Genomic DNA, 16100 nt, shown 5'->3' on the forward strand with positions numbered 1-16100 from the left:
TGAATGGACCCTTACACCCCATAACCCCCACCCCAGATCTGCTCTCTCATAGCCCCAGAATACACCACATTCCCCACAGATTTACACTACATAAAGCTCTTCCACAGATCTATACCCTCCCTCATGGCCCGAAAATACACCACATGCCCCCCTCACAGATTTACACCCCATAAAGCCCCCCCAAGATCTGCCCCTCATGTCCCAAGAATACACCACATGCCCCATACTCAAAGATTTACACCCCATAAAGCCCCCCCCCAAGATCTGCCCCCCAGAATACACCCGGATCTGTACTATAAACCCCCGTAATTGCACCAGATTCCACTCCACTTGAACCCCACAGCCCCTGAGTGCTCCACCTGCCCCCCAATATATGAGCTCCATATGCTGTCCCTCACCTGCTCCCCATGAAGCTTTGTGTACTCCAGGACTGCACCACATCTTCCCTTAGTCCATTGCGGGACTCACACTCCGTGTGCGAGTGTGATCCTCTGCTCTGGACTTGGAGGAGCGCACGGTGTTCCGTTAGATTTCCCTCACCGGACATGACGTGAGGAGGTGTGCCGCGCAGGCGCACAACTACGGGGTAGAGAAATTTCACAGCAGAGTTATCTGGACACCGGCCGACACTGCGCATGCGCCGGGAGCCTCACCAGCGGTTATGGTAGGGAAAAATTACGGACCAGTCCGCAGGCGCGGTGATCGGATGGATGTTCTCAGCTGGACACCGGCCGACACTGCGCATGCGCCGGGAGCCTCACCAGCGGTTAGGGTAGGGAAAAATTACGGACCAGTCCGCAGGCACGTGGTGATCGGATGGATGTTCTCAGCTGGACACCGGCCGACACTGCGCATGCGCCAGGAGCCTCACCAGCGGTTAGGGTAGGGAAAAATTACGGACCAGTCCGCAGGCGCGGTGATCGGATGGATGTTCTCAGCTGGACACCGGCCGACACTGCGCATGCGCCGGGAGCCTCACCAGCGGTTAGGGTAGGGAAAAATTACGGACCAGTCCGCAGGCACGGTGATCGGATGGATGTTCTCAGCTGGACACCGGCCGACACTGCGCATGCGCCAGGAGCCTCACCAGCAGTTAGGGTAGGGAAAAATTACGGACCAGTCCGCCAGCGCGGTGATCGGATGGATGTTCTCAGCTGGACACCGGCCGACACTGCGCATGCGCAGGGAGCCTCACCAGCAGTTAGGGTAGGGAAAAATTACGGACCAGTCCGCAGGCGCGGTGATTGGATGGATGTTCTCAGCTGGACACCGTCCGACACTGCGCATGCGCAGGGAGCCTCACCAGCAGTTAGGGTAGGGAAAAATCACTGGCCCGTAATTTTTCCCTACCCTAACCACTGGTGAGGCTCCCGGCGCATGCGCAGTGTCGGCCGGTGTCTAGCTAACTCTGCTGTGAAATTTCCCTACCCCGTTGTTGTGCGCCTGCGCGGCACACCTCCTTCATGTCATGTCTGATGCGGCCGCGTCACAGCAGGAAGTGACGAGGGTAGGGAAATCTAACGGAACAACGGCATTATCATGATTTATAATGCGGTGTCTCTTCATGGCCTTTTTTCCACAGAATCACAGTGACATAAAGCTGTCAGTATGATTCTGTAGAAATAAGGCCATTCAGAGACACATCGCATTAATAAATCATGATAATGCTGCAAGTCCAGAGTGGAGGATCACACTCACACACGGAGCGTGAGTCCCGCAATGGACTCGCTTGTGTGAAACAGCCCTTACAGGTCTACTTGCAGGCACACACAGCCCCTCCTCCTTTCACAAGCTCCTGCAGTCGGAATTTGTCTGCACTTCCTGCATTTGGTCATGTGACCAGTGACGTCACAGACCTCTAAACAACTCCATTCTAGCTGCGCTATTATTATGAGTCACTGGCTGTGGTGAGCGTTCCGCTGTCTTCGATGGAGGAGGACATTTTCTTGTAGTGATACAATGTATTGTGTATGACATAGACCACGGTAAAATGGCCACTAGGCTATAGCGTAAAAGGCAAATGAGGAGACAATTAGTGATGTGTTCTCTAGTGTTAAAACGCTTCTTTCTTTGCAGCATGGTGACGAGCCCGAACAGTACTGAAGTTAGGTGAGTTGTTGTGTGGAAGACAAGGTTTTCTGTCACCACAGGCGCAGGATGTAGTAGTAATGCTGAGTGGATCTCATTTTGCTATTGCTGTCACCTGCTTAGTAAAAAAAATTTGATAGAAATTGTTAGGATTCAGTCTGAATTTCATGGTGAATGTTTGTAAGATCGTAGAATTGCTCAACCAACAATTCCATACGGGAGCGGGAGCATTGACTTCAATGTAATCAATGTGTCCACCAAAAAACAAACAAACAGATGTAATAGGGACATCACCAACGTCATACATATTTTGCAGACCACAAAATACATGTGGCTGTGTACCTGAGAAGCGTTTCCTGGTGGATTGTCTCATCTTGGCCCTTTCAGCCACGTTGGGCGGTGTAGTATAAAGCCATATAGTCGGAAAAGGAGATTGCGGTGAAATTATTGCAGTTAATTTTTGTGTGAGTTGATTTCATTGGTACCACTTTAGGGTATATAAGATTTTTGGATCGCTTAATATTATGTTTTTTGGAAGGTGAGGGTACTTTCACACTAGCGTTTTTCTTTTCCGGCGCTGAGTTCCGTCCTAGGGGCTCAATACCGGAAAAGAACTGATCAGTTTTATCCTAAGGCCTCTTTCACACTTGCGTTGTTGGGATCCGGCGTGCACTTCCGTTGCCGGAGGTGCCTGCCGGATCCGGAAAAACGCAAGTGTACTGAAAGCATTTGAAGACGGAGCCGTCTTCCAAATGCTTTTAGTGTTACTATGGCACCCAGGACGCTATTAAAGTCCTGGTTGCCATAGTAGTAGTGGGGATCGGGGGAGCAGTATACTTGCAGTCCGTTCGGCTCCCCGGGCGCTCCAGAATGACGTCAGGGCGCCCCAAGCGCATGGATCACGTGATCCATGCGCTTGGGGCGCCCTGACGTCACTCTGGAGCGCCCGGGGAGCCGCACGGACGGTAAGTACACTGCTCCCCCGCTCCCCACTACACTTACCATGGCTGCCAGGACTTTAGCGTCCCGGCAGCCATGGTAACCATTCAGAAAAAGCTAAATGTCGGCTCCGGCAATGCGCCGAAACGACGTTTAGCTTAAGGCCGGATCCGGATCAATGCTTTCCAATGGGCATTAATTCCGGATCCGGCCTTGCGGCAAGTGTTCCGGATTTTTGGCCGGAGCAAAAAGCGCAGCATGCTTCAGTATTTTCTCCGGCCAACAAACGTTCCGTTCCGGAACTGAAGACATCCTGATGCATCCTGAACGGATTTCTCTCCATTCAGAATGCATTAGGATAAAACTGATCAGGATTCTTCCGGCATAGAGCCCCGACGACGGAACTCTATGCCGGAAGACAAGAACGCAAGTGTGAAAGAGCCCTAATGCATTCTGAATGGAGAGTAATCCGTTCAGGATGCATCAGGATGTCTTCAGTTCAGTCTTTTTGACTGATCAGGCTTTTCAGAAAAACGTAGCATGTTGTATTTTTACCTCTGGCCAAAAATCCTGAACACTTTGACTGAACGCTGGATCCGGTCTTTTTCTCATTGACTTGCATTAACGCCGGATCCGGCGCTGTGTGTTCAGTCAAACCGGATCCGGCTTTTGCATGTTAAACCCGAAAAATGTGAAAAAAAAGTTAAAGTCCATAAATGGCGGATCCGTTTTTTCCAATGCATTTTTTCATTGTGATCAAAATCTTGATCAGGATTCAAATGTAATCCATTTTCACACGTTTTTCCGGATCCGGCGGGCAGTTCCGGTGTCGGAATTGAACGCCGGATTTAAACAACGCTAGTGTGAAAGCCTGAGGTGACTCAATATATTTTTTTTCTTATAAATGATGTACACCTGATGGGGTTGATCATTTGATATTTTTATGGTGCAGATTGTCATGTTTTTTTTTGGAGGTGAGGTGACCAAAAAATGGTTGTTCTAACAGGTTTTAAATTTCTTTTATGGCATCCATCTGAAAGGATAGATTATGTGATATTTTTAATAGAGCCGGTTGTTATGGAAGCAGTAATATCTAGTCTATCTATTTTTTACAGTAATAAATGACTCAATGAGGGGAAGAGGTTTTTATTTTTTATTTTTTTACACTAGTTGATTTTATAAGGGCTCATTCAGATGACCGTATTAGTTTTTGTGGTCCGCAAAACACTGATACCGGCCGTGTACATTCTGCATTTTGCAGAACAGCCAGCCTTCTGATAGAAATGCCTTTTCTTGTCCGACAAGAATAGGACATGTTCTATCTTTTTTGCAGGGTAATGGGACGGGAGTACAGATGCGGACAGCATCTGGAAATGAATGGGTCTGCATCCATTATCCACGGATACGGGCACAAATATACCTTTGTCTGAATGAGCCCTTAAACACTTTTTATTCATTTCTTTTTTACACTTTGTGCCCCCTCCCCCAATAAGGTCATACAAGCCCTTTGGGGGACATTTAACATTACTTTCTGATTTCATCGGTAACTGGGGCAGACATAGCAGCAACCTCCAGCGTTCTACTCCTGCAGAGCTGAGCTGGGTCTTCTAACGCCCAGCAGCTCCTGACCCGGGTGATCACATGACTGCAGGGACTGGATCCAGAAAGCAGCATTGCAGTTCCTGATCTGTATACATCCGCTCCTTGCCGTAGTCTCTACGGGGAGCCCTCCTGTCACTGATGGCGGCTTCCCGCTCTAGCAGCTGCATGTTAATTGCACACTTGATCTTTGCACTGATGGTTTAAAATGGCAGTGCAGAGATATGGCCCTACCACATGGACGTTCTCTCCCTGCCTGACACCGAAGTTCTCTCCTTTAGATTTTTTTTAAAGCAGAACTCTGTTCAGGCAATGCAGTATTTTTTTTTACTTCTGGAGAAATGTATTTTTGGCATTCATTTTGGTATTTTTCTTCATCTTGGAATTAACAACAGTGCGGCCATGTGAAGTAGGGGTATTGCCACTGCTAGATCCAGATTTTGTGGTATGTTTAGGTATTTATGGGGTCATTTACCAAACTGGTGTAAAGTAGAATTGGCTTGCCCAAATTCCACCTTTCATTTTTGACAACTCCTTTGGAAAATGAAAGGTTGGCTAAGGCCTCTTTCACACTTGCGTTGTCCGGATCCGGCGTGTACTCCACTTGCCGGAATTACACTCCGGATCCGGAAAAACGCAAGTGTACTGAAAGCATTTGAAGACGGAACCGTCTTCCAAATGCTTTCAGTGTTACTATGGCACCCAGGACGCTATTAAAGTCCTGGTTGCCATAGTAGGAGCGGGGAGCAGGGGAGCGGTATACTTACAGTCCGTGCGGCTCCCGGGGCGCTCCAGAATGACGTCAGAGCGCCCCATGCGCATGGATGACGTGATCCATGCGATCACGTGATCCATGCGCTTGGGGCGCCCTGACGTCACTCTGGAGCGCCCGGGGAGCCGCACGGACGGTAAGTACACTGCTCCCCCGCTCCCCACTACACTTACCATGGCTGTCAGGACTTTAGCGTCCCGGCAGCCATGGTAACCACTCTGAAAAAGCTAAATGTCGGCTCCGGCAATGCGCCGAAACGACGTTTAGCTTAAGGCCGGATCCGGATCAATGCCTTCCAATGGGCATTAATTCCGGATCCGGCCTTGCGGCAAGTGTTCCGGATTTTTGGCCGGAGCAAAAAGCGCAGCATGCTGCGGTATTTTCTCCGGCCAACAAACGTTCCGTACCGGAACTGAAGACATCCTGATGCATCCTGAACGGATTACTCTCCATTCAGAATGCATTAGGATAATCCTGATCAGGATTCTTCCGGCATAGAGCCCCGACGACGGAACTCTATGCCGGAAGACAATAACGCAGGTGTGAAAGAGCCCTTAGGCTACTTTCACACTTGCGTTGTTCTTTTCCGGCATAGAGTTCCGTCAAAGGGGCTCTATACCGGAAAATAACTGATCAGGTATATCCCCATGCATTCTGAATGGAGAGTAATCCGTTCAGTTTGCATCAGGATGTCTTCAATTCAGTCGTTTTGACTGATCAGGCAAAAGAGAAAACCGCAGCATGCTACGGTTTTCTCTCCGGCGAAAAAAACTGAAGACTTGCCTGAACGCCGGATCCGGCATTTTTTCCCATAGGAATGAATTAGCGCCGGATCCGTCCTTCCGGTATGCGCATGCGCAGATCGGTAAAAATGTTAAAAAATTTACAAGACGGATCCGTCGGTCCGCATGACAAGCGGAGAGACGGATCCGTCCTTGCAATGCATTTGTGAGACGGATCCGCACCCGGATCCGTCTCACAAATGCTTTCAGTCAGCGGCGGATCCGGCGGGCAGTTCCGACGATGGAACTGCCCGCCGGATCACACTGCCGCAAGTGTGAAAGTAGCCTAAGCCAGTTCTACTTTACATCAGTTTGATGACTGACCCCATTTATGTATATGTCCCCGATTAATATTATCACATTCACTAGTATTCCTAGGCCACTTCCTAATTTGACTGGCTGAGTAGTCTCTTATTTCTATTACATTTATTTGCTTTTTTTTATGTATTAAATTTAAATTCAAATTTCTCAAGTCTGTTCGATGTAGTTTTATTCAGTGTGCCGAACTCCGCTGAATGGCAGCAATGAATCCATTATGCTCCTAACTAGGACAATGGAAGCCAAGGAGGAGCGTTTGGTGATACACCTGGAGCAGGTTTCTAAATATTCCTTCCACTGTTTGGTAAATTCGGCAGCATCCTGGAAGAAAGACAAAAAAGGAATTCTAAGTCCTTGGGATGATGTCCTTCAAATACAGTTTGAAAAACCTGACATCAACTGCATGTTTTTTAATAGTCTTCTAACTCCAAAAATAAGTTAGTCAACAATTTTATATTGGCAGCCGAAGTTTGAGCCATACAGATTACCCTTTGAGTCCCATTCAGATCTGCATTGGTAAGTTCAATTATTTAAAGGCTATGTACACTTTTGTGGCGACTTTTTTTTATTATTGCATTGTACTGATTTTGAACTAAAAATCATTTTTTTGAATTGGTCTTTATTAAAAATATTGAGCCCTATTTTTCTGTACAGAGATGAGATGCTCTAGTAGCAACCTCTGAATTTTCTGTCTTTTCCATCAGTTGGGGAGCTGACGGGCTCCTTATCTCTGCTCTCAGACCTTATAAACACTTATTAAAGCTCAATCTTTATCTTACTGATAAGAATGTGGCTTAAATAAGTGTTTACGACCTCTTAATAGTTTAGAGATGAGGGTTATTAGATGACCAGCACAAAGTGAAAGTACCAGTCACGCAGTTAGGCCTCTTGCACACGAAAATTGTGGTCCGCAATGCACGGGCACCGACCGCGAGGATGCCGCATGCGGATCTCGACCCCATTCACTTGAATGTGGGTCTCCGATCCGTCCGTCCCGCAAAAAGATAGGACAAGTTCTATCTTTTTGCGGAACGGAAGCACAGAACGAAACCCCACGAAAGCACTCCGTAGTGCTTCCATAGGGATCCGTTCCGTGATGCGGAATGCACACGGTCGGTGCCCCGTGTATTGCGGGCCGCAATACTGCCACGGGGGGTACTTGTGACAGAAACGCTCAATATTTTTAATAAAAGCCAATTGAAAATATGATTTTTAGCCAAAAATGAGTAAAATGCAGTCATAAACAAAAATTGCCTCTGAATGTGTACATAGCCTTTAAGCCTGTATTGCATTGGCAGATTTTATGCCATATGATTGCTGATGGGTGTTCGTAGTAACACTCATTAGCGATGATCTAGCAGTGTAAGGCCTCATGCAGACACAGTGTTTTTTGACTGTCAGTGATTTGGCTTCAGTGGTCCGTGTCCGATTTTGCTTCAGTTGTGTTTCCTTGTGTCTTTTTTTTTTTTTTGTCTGACAGGGGAAAAAAAAGGAAGGTTAATGAAAAGTGTGGTTTTATTGCACCAAGGTCTTGTAGAAAAAAACGGACACGGATGACATACCAGTTGTGCATCTGTTATTTTTGACGGACCCATTGACTTGAATGGGTCCGTCCTCTGTTTTCCACTGACAAGAATAGGAAGGAAAGGTTATATTTTTTTGACGGACTGGAATCACGGACGCGGAGAAAAAACTGAGGACTATCAGTTTTTTTCACAGCTCCATAGAAATGAATGGGACCTCCGCTAAACTGTGAAAAATGACGGAACGGACGCGGATGCACACAACGGTCGTGTGCATGAGGCCTAATACTGCCGGCGCCTACCTGATGTACGAGCAAACGCTCGTTCATTGGGCAGATGGTTCTGTCTAATCACGATCTGTTGTCGGCAAGTAACTAGACAGCATGGAGACGAGCGATGGCATAATAATCACTCCTCCCTATAGTGAGGAGGAGATCGCATATAATGACAGTGGTCTCCTCCGCTAGCGAGCAGGCAATTGCCGGGAAGTAAATGCTTCCTTCCCGACAATTGCCTGCAGAATCGGCAGGTGTAACACAGCCATAAGTTATCCCAGGCTGAGGTTCTGTTGAGGAAGAAATCTATAATGTAAGTGTTCAATCCAGGGTCCAGCAGCCAATAATGGTGAAAAAAACAAAACTTTCGGTTCACCAACCTGGTAAATTTCCAGCTGTCCCTGTATGAAGAAATTAAAAACACAAGGGTGCTTCCCTGGGTGATCGTGTAGAGAAGTCTGGCCCACAATATTAACGGATCTGGTTGTGCAACCACAGGCACAGCACCAGTGAAAATGTAGATATGGTAAAGGTCTACTCTCCAGGATCAGGACAGAGGTCCTACAATGCAGTGCAAAAATATTTAGGGGAAAATGAGTATATGGGCTCTACAACCATAAAACCAGTTTTAGTATACAGTGGTAATTTTCTTGATAAATGCCGTTCTAATATTCTGAAGGGAGTAACCAAACTGTATCTCAATAAAGATCCCACCCAGGTCAGGCTTATCTTATAAGTACAGATATCTAGCAGGATCAGGAATAGGATTCAAACACTAGTGACCAGAGAATCTACTCTATATATAAACTCGTTACTCTGGATCAGGGTGGATAAAAATCTATGATTTTAAAAAATAAATAAAAAAAATCGGATTTTTTTTTTTAACCCCTTAAGGACTCGGCCCTATTTCACCTTAAGGACTTGGCCATTTTTTGCAAATCTGACCAGTGTCACTTTAAGTGCTCATAACTTTAAAACGCTTTGACTTACCCAGGCCGTTCTGAGATTGTTTTTTCGTCACATATTGTACTTCATGACACTGCTAAAATTGGGTCAAAAAAGTTAATTTTTTTGCATAAAAAAATACAATTTTTACCGAAAATTTTTAAAAATTAGCAAATTTCAAAGTTTCAGTTTCTCTACCTCTGTAATACATAGTAATACCCCCAAAAATTGTGATGACTTTACATTCCCCATATGTCTACTTCATGTTTGCAGCATTTTGGGAATGATATTTTATTTTTTGGGGATGTTACAAGGCTTAGAAGTTTAGAAGCAAATTTTGAAATTTTCAGAAATCTTCAAAATCCCACTTTTTATGGACCAGTTCAGGTTTGAAGTCATATTGTGAGGCTTAGATAATAGAAACCTCCCAAAAATGACCCCATTCTAGAAACTACACCCCTCAAGGTATTCAAAACTGTTTTTTCAAACTTTATTAACCCTTTAGGTCTTCCACAAGAGTTAATGGCAGATGGAGAAACAATTTTGAAATTTAAATTTTTTGGAAAATTTTCCAATATAATCAATTTTTTCCATGAGTAAAACAAGGGTTAACTGCCAAACAAAACTCAAAATGGGTTGCCCCGATTCTGTAGTTTGCAGAAACACCCCATATGTGGTCGTAAACTACTGTTTGGCCGAACGGGAGCACATAGAAGAAGGGGAACACCATATGGGTTTTGGAAGGCAGATTTTGCAGGACTGGTTTTGTTTATACCATGTCCCATTTGAAGCCCCCTGTTGCACCCCTAGAATAGAAATTTCAAAAAAGTGACTCCATCTAAGAAAGTACACCCCTCAAGGTATTCAAAACTGGGTTTACAAACTTTGTTAACCCTTTAGGTGGTCCACAAGAGTTATTGGCCGATGGAGAAACAATTTAGAAATTTCAATTTTTTGGAAAATTTTCCAATATAATCAATTTTTTCCAGGAGTAAAACAGGGGTTAACTGCCAAACAAAACTCAAAATGGGTTGCCCTGATTCTGTAGTTTGCAAAAACACCCCATATGTGGTCGTAAACTACTGTTTGGCCAAACGGGAGCACATAGAAGGAGGGGAACACCATATGGGTTTTGGAAGGCAGATTTTGCAGGACTGGTTTTGTTTATACCATGTCCCATTTGAAGCCCCCTGTTGCACCCCTAGAATAGAAATTTCAAAAAAGTGACTCCATCTAAGAAAGTACACCCCTCAAGGTATTCAAAACTGGGTTTACAAACTTTGTTAACCCTTTAGGTGCTCCACAAGAGTTATTGGCAGATGGAGAAACAATTTAGAAATTTCAATTTTTTTGGAAAATTTTCCAATATAATCAATTTTTTCCAGGAGTAAAACAGGGGTTAACTGCCAAACAAAACTCAAAATGGGTTGCCCTGATTCTGTAGTTTGCAAAAACACCCCATATGTGGTCGTAAACTACTGTTTGGCCAAACGGGAGCACATAGAAGGAGGGGAACACCATATGGGTTTTGGAAGGCAGATTTTGCAGGACTGGTTTTGTTTATACCATGTCCCATTTGAAGCCCCCTGTTGCACCCCTAGAATAGAAATTTCAAAAAAGTGACTCCATCTAAGAAAGTACACCCCTCAAGGTATTCAAAACTGGGTTTACAAACTTTGTTAACCCTTTAGGTGCTCCACAAGAGTTATTGGCAGATGGAGAAACAATTTAGAAATTTCAATTTTTTGGAAAATTTTCCAATATAATCAATTTTTTCCAGGAGTAAAACAGGGGTTAACTGCCAAACAAAACTCAAAATGGGTTGCCCTGATTCTGTAGTTTGCAAAAACACCCCATATGTGGTCGTAAACTACTGTTTGGCCAAACGGGAGCACATAGAAGGAGGGGAACACCATATGGGTTTTGGAAGGCAGATTTTGCAGGACTGGTTTTGTTTATACCATGTCCCATTTGAAGCCCCCTGTTGCACCCCTAGAATAGAAATTTCAAAAAAGTGACTCCATCTAAGAAAGTACACCCCTCAAGGTATTCAAAACTGGGTTTACAAACTTTGTTAACCCTTTAGGTGTTCCACAAGAGTTATTGACAGATGGAGAAACAATTTAGAAATTTCTATTTTTTGGAAAATTTTCCAATATAATCAATTTATTCCAGGAGTAAAACAAGAGTTAACTGCCAAACAAAACTTAAAATGGGTTGCCCTGATTCTGTAGTTTGCAGAAACACCCCATATGTGGTCGTAAACTACTATTTGGCTAAACGGCAGGACATAGAAGAAGGGGAACGTCATATGGTTTTTGGAAGGCAGATTTTGCTGGACTGGTTTATTTACATCATGTACCCTTTCAAGCCCCCTGATGCACCCCTAGAGTAGAAACTCCATAAAAGTGACCCCATCTAGGAAACTACGGGATCAGGTGGTTGTTGTTTTGGGACTATTTTAGGGGTAAATATGATTTTTAGTTGCTCTTCATTACGCTTTTTTGAGGCAATGTAACAAAAAAAAAAATTAAAAATTGTTTCTACATTCGCTATTTAGTTTTGTGGAACACCTAAAGGGTTAACATAGTTTGTAAAGTAACTTTTGAATACCTTGAGGGGTGTAGTTTCTTAGATGGGGTCACTTTTTTGGAGTTTCTAGTCTAGGCTACATCAGGGGGGGCTTCTAATGGAACATGGTGTCAAAAAAAAAACTGTCCATCAAAATCTGCCTTCCAGAAACCGTATGGAGTTCCCTTCGTTCTATGCCCTGCCGTGCGGCTATATAGCCATTTACGACCACATATGGGGTGTTTCTGCAAACTACAGAATCAGGGCCATAAATATTGAGTTTTGTTTGGCTGTTAACCCTTGCTTTATTACCGGCAAAAAGGATTCAAATGGAAATTTTGCCCAAAAATGGGTGTTTTGGCACCGTTTTTATTTTATATTTTTAACACCGTTCATCCGAGGCGTTTGGTCAAAAGTTATTTTTATAGCGACGACTTTTACGCACGCGACGATGCCCAATATGTATGGCTCTCAGACTTTGGAGACACTAAGCAGGCATCCTAAAAACTGCGGCCCTCCAGATGTTGTAAAACTACAATTCCCACCATGCCCTGCTGATGGCTGTAGGTTGTCTGGGCATGCTGGGAGTTATAGTTTTACAACATCTGGAGGGCCGCAGTTTGAGGATGCCTGCTCTAAAACTAATATTTTTTTGGGGAAAAAAAATTGTTTCCGTGTCTCCAAAGTCTGAGAGCCATAGTTTTTTATGTTCTCTAGTGGACTGTTGGGGATTATAAAAATTTAGTACTCCATGGAAGTGTGATACTCCCTGAAGCAATTGATAATGCAGAGGCCCGGATGATCGGGGCACGTGTCACATTGAGTAGTGGTGTCCTTCCGTATCCCCCTCTTGTGACACACTCTGCATCTTTTTTGGGTTCGTCCCTTCTTTCCAGTATGGGGGACCACACCTGGAAAGTGTTGGCCAGGGACGATCCGGGCGCCTCCAATTCCCGAGGTACTCCGGCCTGCTCTTTCCCGGTCCGAAAAGATCAGGTCTTTGAGGACTGCCTCATAGAATTGGAGGAATGTCCCTGTGCTGCCAGCGCTTCGGGATAGTACAAAAGAGTTGTACATGGCAACCTGCACCAAGTAGACCGCAACTTTTTTGTACCATGCCCGGGTTTTGCGCATGGCATTATATGGCTTGAGGACTTGATCAGAGAGATCAACTCCTCCCATATACCGATTGTAGTCGACGATACAATCGGGCTTGAGGACCGTTGCCGCGGTACCTCGCACAGGGACTGGGGTGGTGCTGTTACCGTGGATTGTGGACAGCATAAGGACATCCCTCTTGTCCTTATATCTGACCAGCAACAGGTTTCCACTGGTAAGTGCACGGGTCTCACCCCTGGGGATAGGTACCTGGAGGGGGTGGGCAGGGAGGCCGCGTTGATTTTTCCGCACGGTCCCACAAGCGAACGTGGATCTGGCGGCAAGGGACCTGAACAAGGGAATGCTGGTATAAAAGTTGTCCACGTACAAGTGGTAACCGTTATCCAGCAGTGGGTACATAAGGTCCCACACGAGTTTCCCGGTAACACCCAGAGTGGGGGGACATTCTGGGGGTTGAATCCGGGAATCTCGCCCCTCGTACACACGAAATTTGTAAGTGTACCCTGAGGTACTCTCACAAATTTTGTATAGCTTCACGCCATACCTCGCCCGCTTTGTGGGAATATATTGGCGGAAACTGAGTCTCCCCTTGAACGCAACGAGAGACTCATCAACCGCGACCTCCCTTCCAGGTACGTAGGCCTGCTGAAATGTGGCCCCAAAGTGATCGATGACCGGCCGTATCTTATACAGCCGGTCATAGGCAGGATCACCTCGGGGTGGACATGCTGCATTATCGGAATAATGCAGACATTTCCGGATGGCCTCAAACCGGGGACGTGTCATAACCATACTGTACAGTGGGGTCTGGTATAGGACGTCCCCACTCCAGTATTGTCTGACACTGCGTTTTTGGACTAGACCCATATGCAGCACGAGGCCCCAAAATGTCCTCATCTCGGCTGCACTGACCGGCGTCCAGCCACCGGGTCTAGCCAAAAATGAGCCTGGGTTTTGAGCGACGAACTGTTGGGCATACAGATTCGTCTGCTCCACCATCAGATTCACCAGTGGGTTACTGAAAAAAAAACTAAAATAGTCAATTTCAGTAAACCCCACTGTGGGAATCTGGATTCCAGGATTGCCAGCAAAATCCGGAATCTCAGGCTCAAAGTCCACTGGGGGACACCAGCTAAGTTCATCGGCAGGGGGCTCCGGTGGACTTATTTGGTGGGCCGGGAAACCAGTACGAACCCCAGGGCGGCTCGTACTAGGGTGGGCCACAGGATCCCTAGCATGTGGGGCCCCTGGCTCCGCCTGGCGGCGTCTCCGCCGCCTTGGTGGCTCATCGTCATCCGATGATGATGAGGAGGATGCGGATGACAAAAGGAACGTGGGGTCATCCTCATCCTCACTGGGGCTCTCGGAGTCGGAGGCAATCTGGGCGTATGCCTCCTCGGCCGAGAACATCCGGCGGGCCATGGGTGTGTGTGCGTGTATGTGTGCGTGTGTGGCAAACTTTATTATATGTGCGTGTGTGTGGGGGCAACGGGTGTTCGCGTACTAAATAAGGAAAAAAAAGGGGCAAGTGTTTAGAAAAAAAAAAAAGTTCAAAGTTGCTGATCAGCGGTACAACGCTGATCAGCGGTGGGGCGGTGAGGCGGGCGATGCGCTAACAGTGGCCGGACAAAAAAAGAAAAGTGCCGGACAGTCAGCGCACGCAGAAAAAAAAAATAAAAAAAAAAGTGGTGGTAGGGGGGGGGGGTGGTAAGGGGGGGGGGGGGGGGGGGGGGGGGTGGTGAGGTGGGGGCTGGTGGGGGGAAGGGTGGGGGCGCTGGTGGTGGTGGGGGGTTGGTGGGGGGGGGCAAGTGGCAGGGGGGGGTCTGGGGATTAGATGGATCAGAAAGAAAGAAAGAAAAGAAAGTTTAGTAAAAGTTTTTTTTTTTTCCCTAACTTTTCCCTTCTTTCCCTTCCTAACGGTGCCTCTCCCTCACTGACCCTAACCTACCTGGGTGGCGATGGGTGCAGGAGGGTGATGGACTACGATTAGGGGGACTCAGGAGCTGGACGCTGGACGGTGCTGCACGGTCAGGGTGCTGGACAGGAAGAGGAGGGGAGAGAGGAGCGCAGGAAGTTTGAATCTCGCGCCTCTCTCCCCTGCACCAATCAGCACCCTGGACAGCAGCGTTCAGCACCAGGGCCAGCGCCGCCTCTCCAAATCCTCGGACTGCGATAGGTGGTGTATAATTACGCCACCGATCGCAGTCTTTTTCCGGTTCATCGGGTCACAGGACACCCGAATGGACCGGAAACGCAGAAAACCGCAGGTCTGAATTGACCTGCGGTTTTCTGCGATCGTCGATACGGGGGGGTCAAATGACCCCCCCCTGCATTGTTACGGGATGCCGGCTGAATGATTTCAGCCGAAATCCCGTTCCGATTAACCCCCGCGGCGACGGAATAGCAAATTAAAGCCATGACGTACCGGTACGTCATGGGTCCTTAAGGATTCGGGAACCATGCCGTACCGGTACGTCCTAAGTCCTTAAGGGGTTAATATAAAATGCTTTTTGAGGAAAATATATTACCATCCAAAGGTTATTCCATTATGAAATAAAGATAAGTTTTTTTTAATTATGTAGAATAAGGCTGTATATGTTAAATTTTTTGGGTAATTCCATTAATCCATTCACAATGTCATGCTCTTCCAGAGGTTTTTGTAAGATTACTGGGCAGTTTCTCTACCTACAAGATATTATCACAGATGCTTGGTTTACTTTTGACTTTTGACTCGGCAGAGATCACATGCCTCTTCTTCACAGCAAAAATGTTATAACATGAACAGAGTTGAGAAAAAGACCTTAATCCTAACTTCTACAAACCTATGAATGCAGAATCAACCTAATCAAACTAATATGAAAAGTTGTTATTCTAAAAATCTTCATCTACTTGCATATTATAAGTTATACCAGCAAGAATTAGTCTTCATGTAGAAAACTATGATTTAAATCAGGCCTTACTGACTAGTGATTTAAATCAAATCCACCCTGCTCTGGATTAATTGGTAGAATGTATAAGGTAAGTCTGTGCTATCTATTAAACCAGGACCTATTAAAGGACATGTGAAGTTTCACCTAGGAATAAATCTGGGCTGTTCTTTTTATTGATAATGTTGAGGAATATTTGATATAATATTTTTTTTTTTTTATATATATAATTATTATATATT

General features: G+C 45.9%; 1 protein-coding gene across 1 annotated transcript in view; it reads left to right on the forward strand.

Moving 5' to 3' along the window:
• The first annotated feature begins 2029 nt into the window (after nt 1–2029).
• ZNF593 (zinc finger protein 593) overlaps nt 2030–16100 on the forward strand; it is a 34283-nt gene continuing 20212 nt past the window's right edge. Inside the window, exon 1 of the mRNA XM_040424234.1 lies at nt 2030–2109. The gene's annotated coding sequence lies outside the window, so the exon portion shown is untranslated. The remainder of the gene's footprint in view (nt 2110–16100) is intronic.

The sequence above is a fragment of the Bufo bufo genome, chromosome 3 (genome assembly GCF_905171765.1).
Source record: "Bufo bufo chromosome 3, aBufBuf1.1, whole genome shotgun sequence".
Classification (NCBI taxonomy): domain Eukaryota; kingdom Metazoa; phylum Chordata; class Amphibia; order Anura; family Bufonidae; genus Bufo; species Bufo bufo.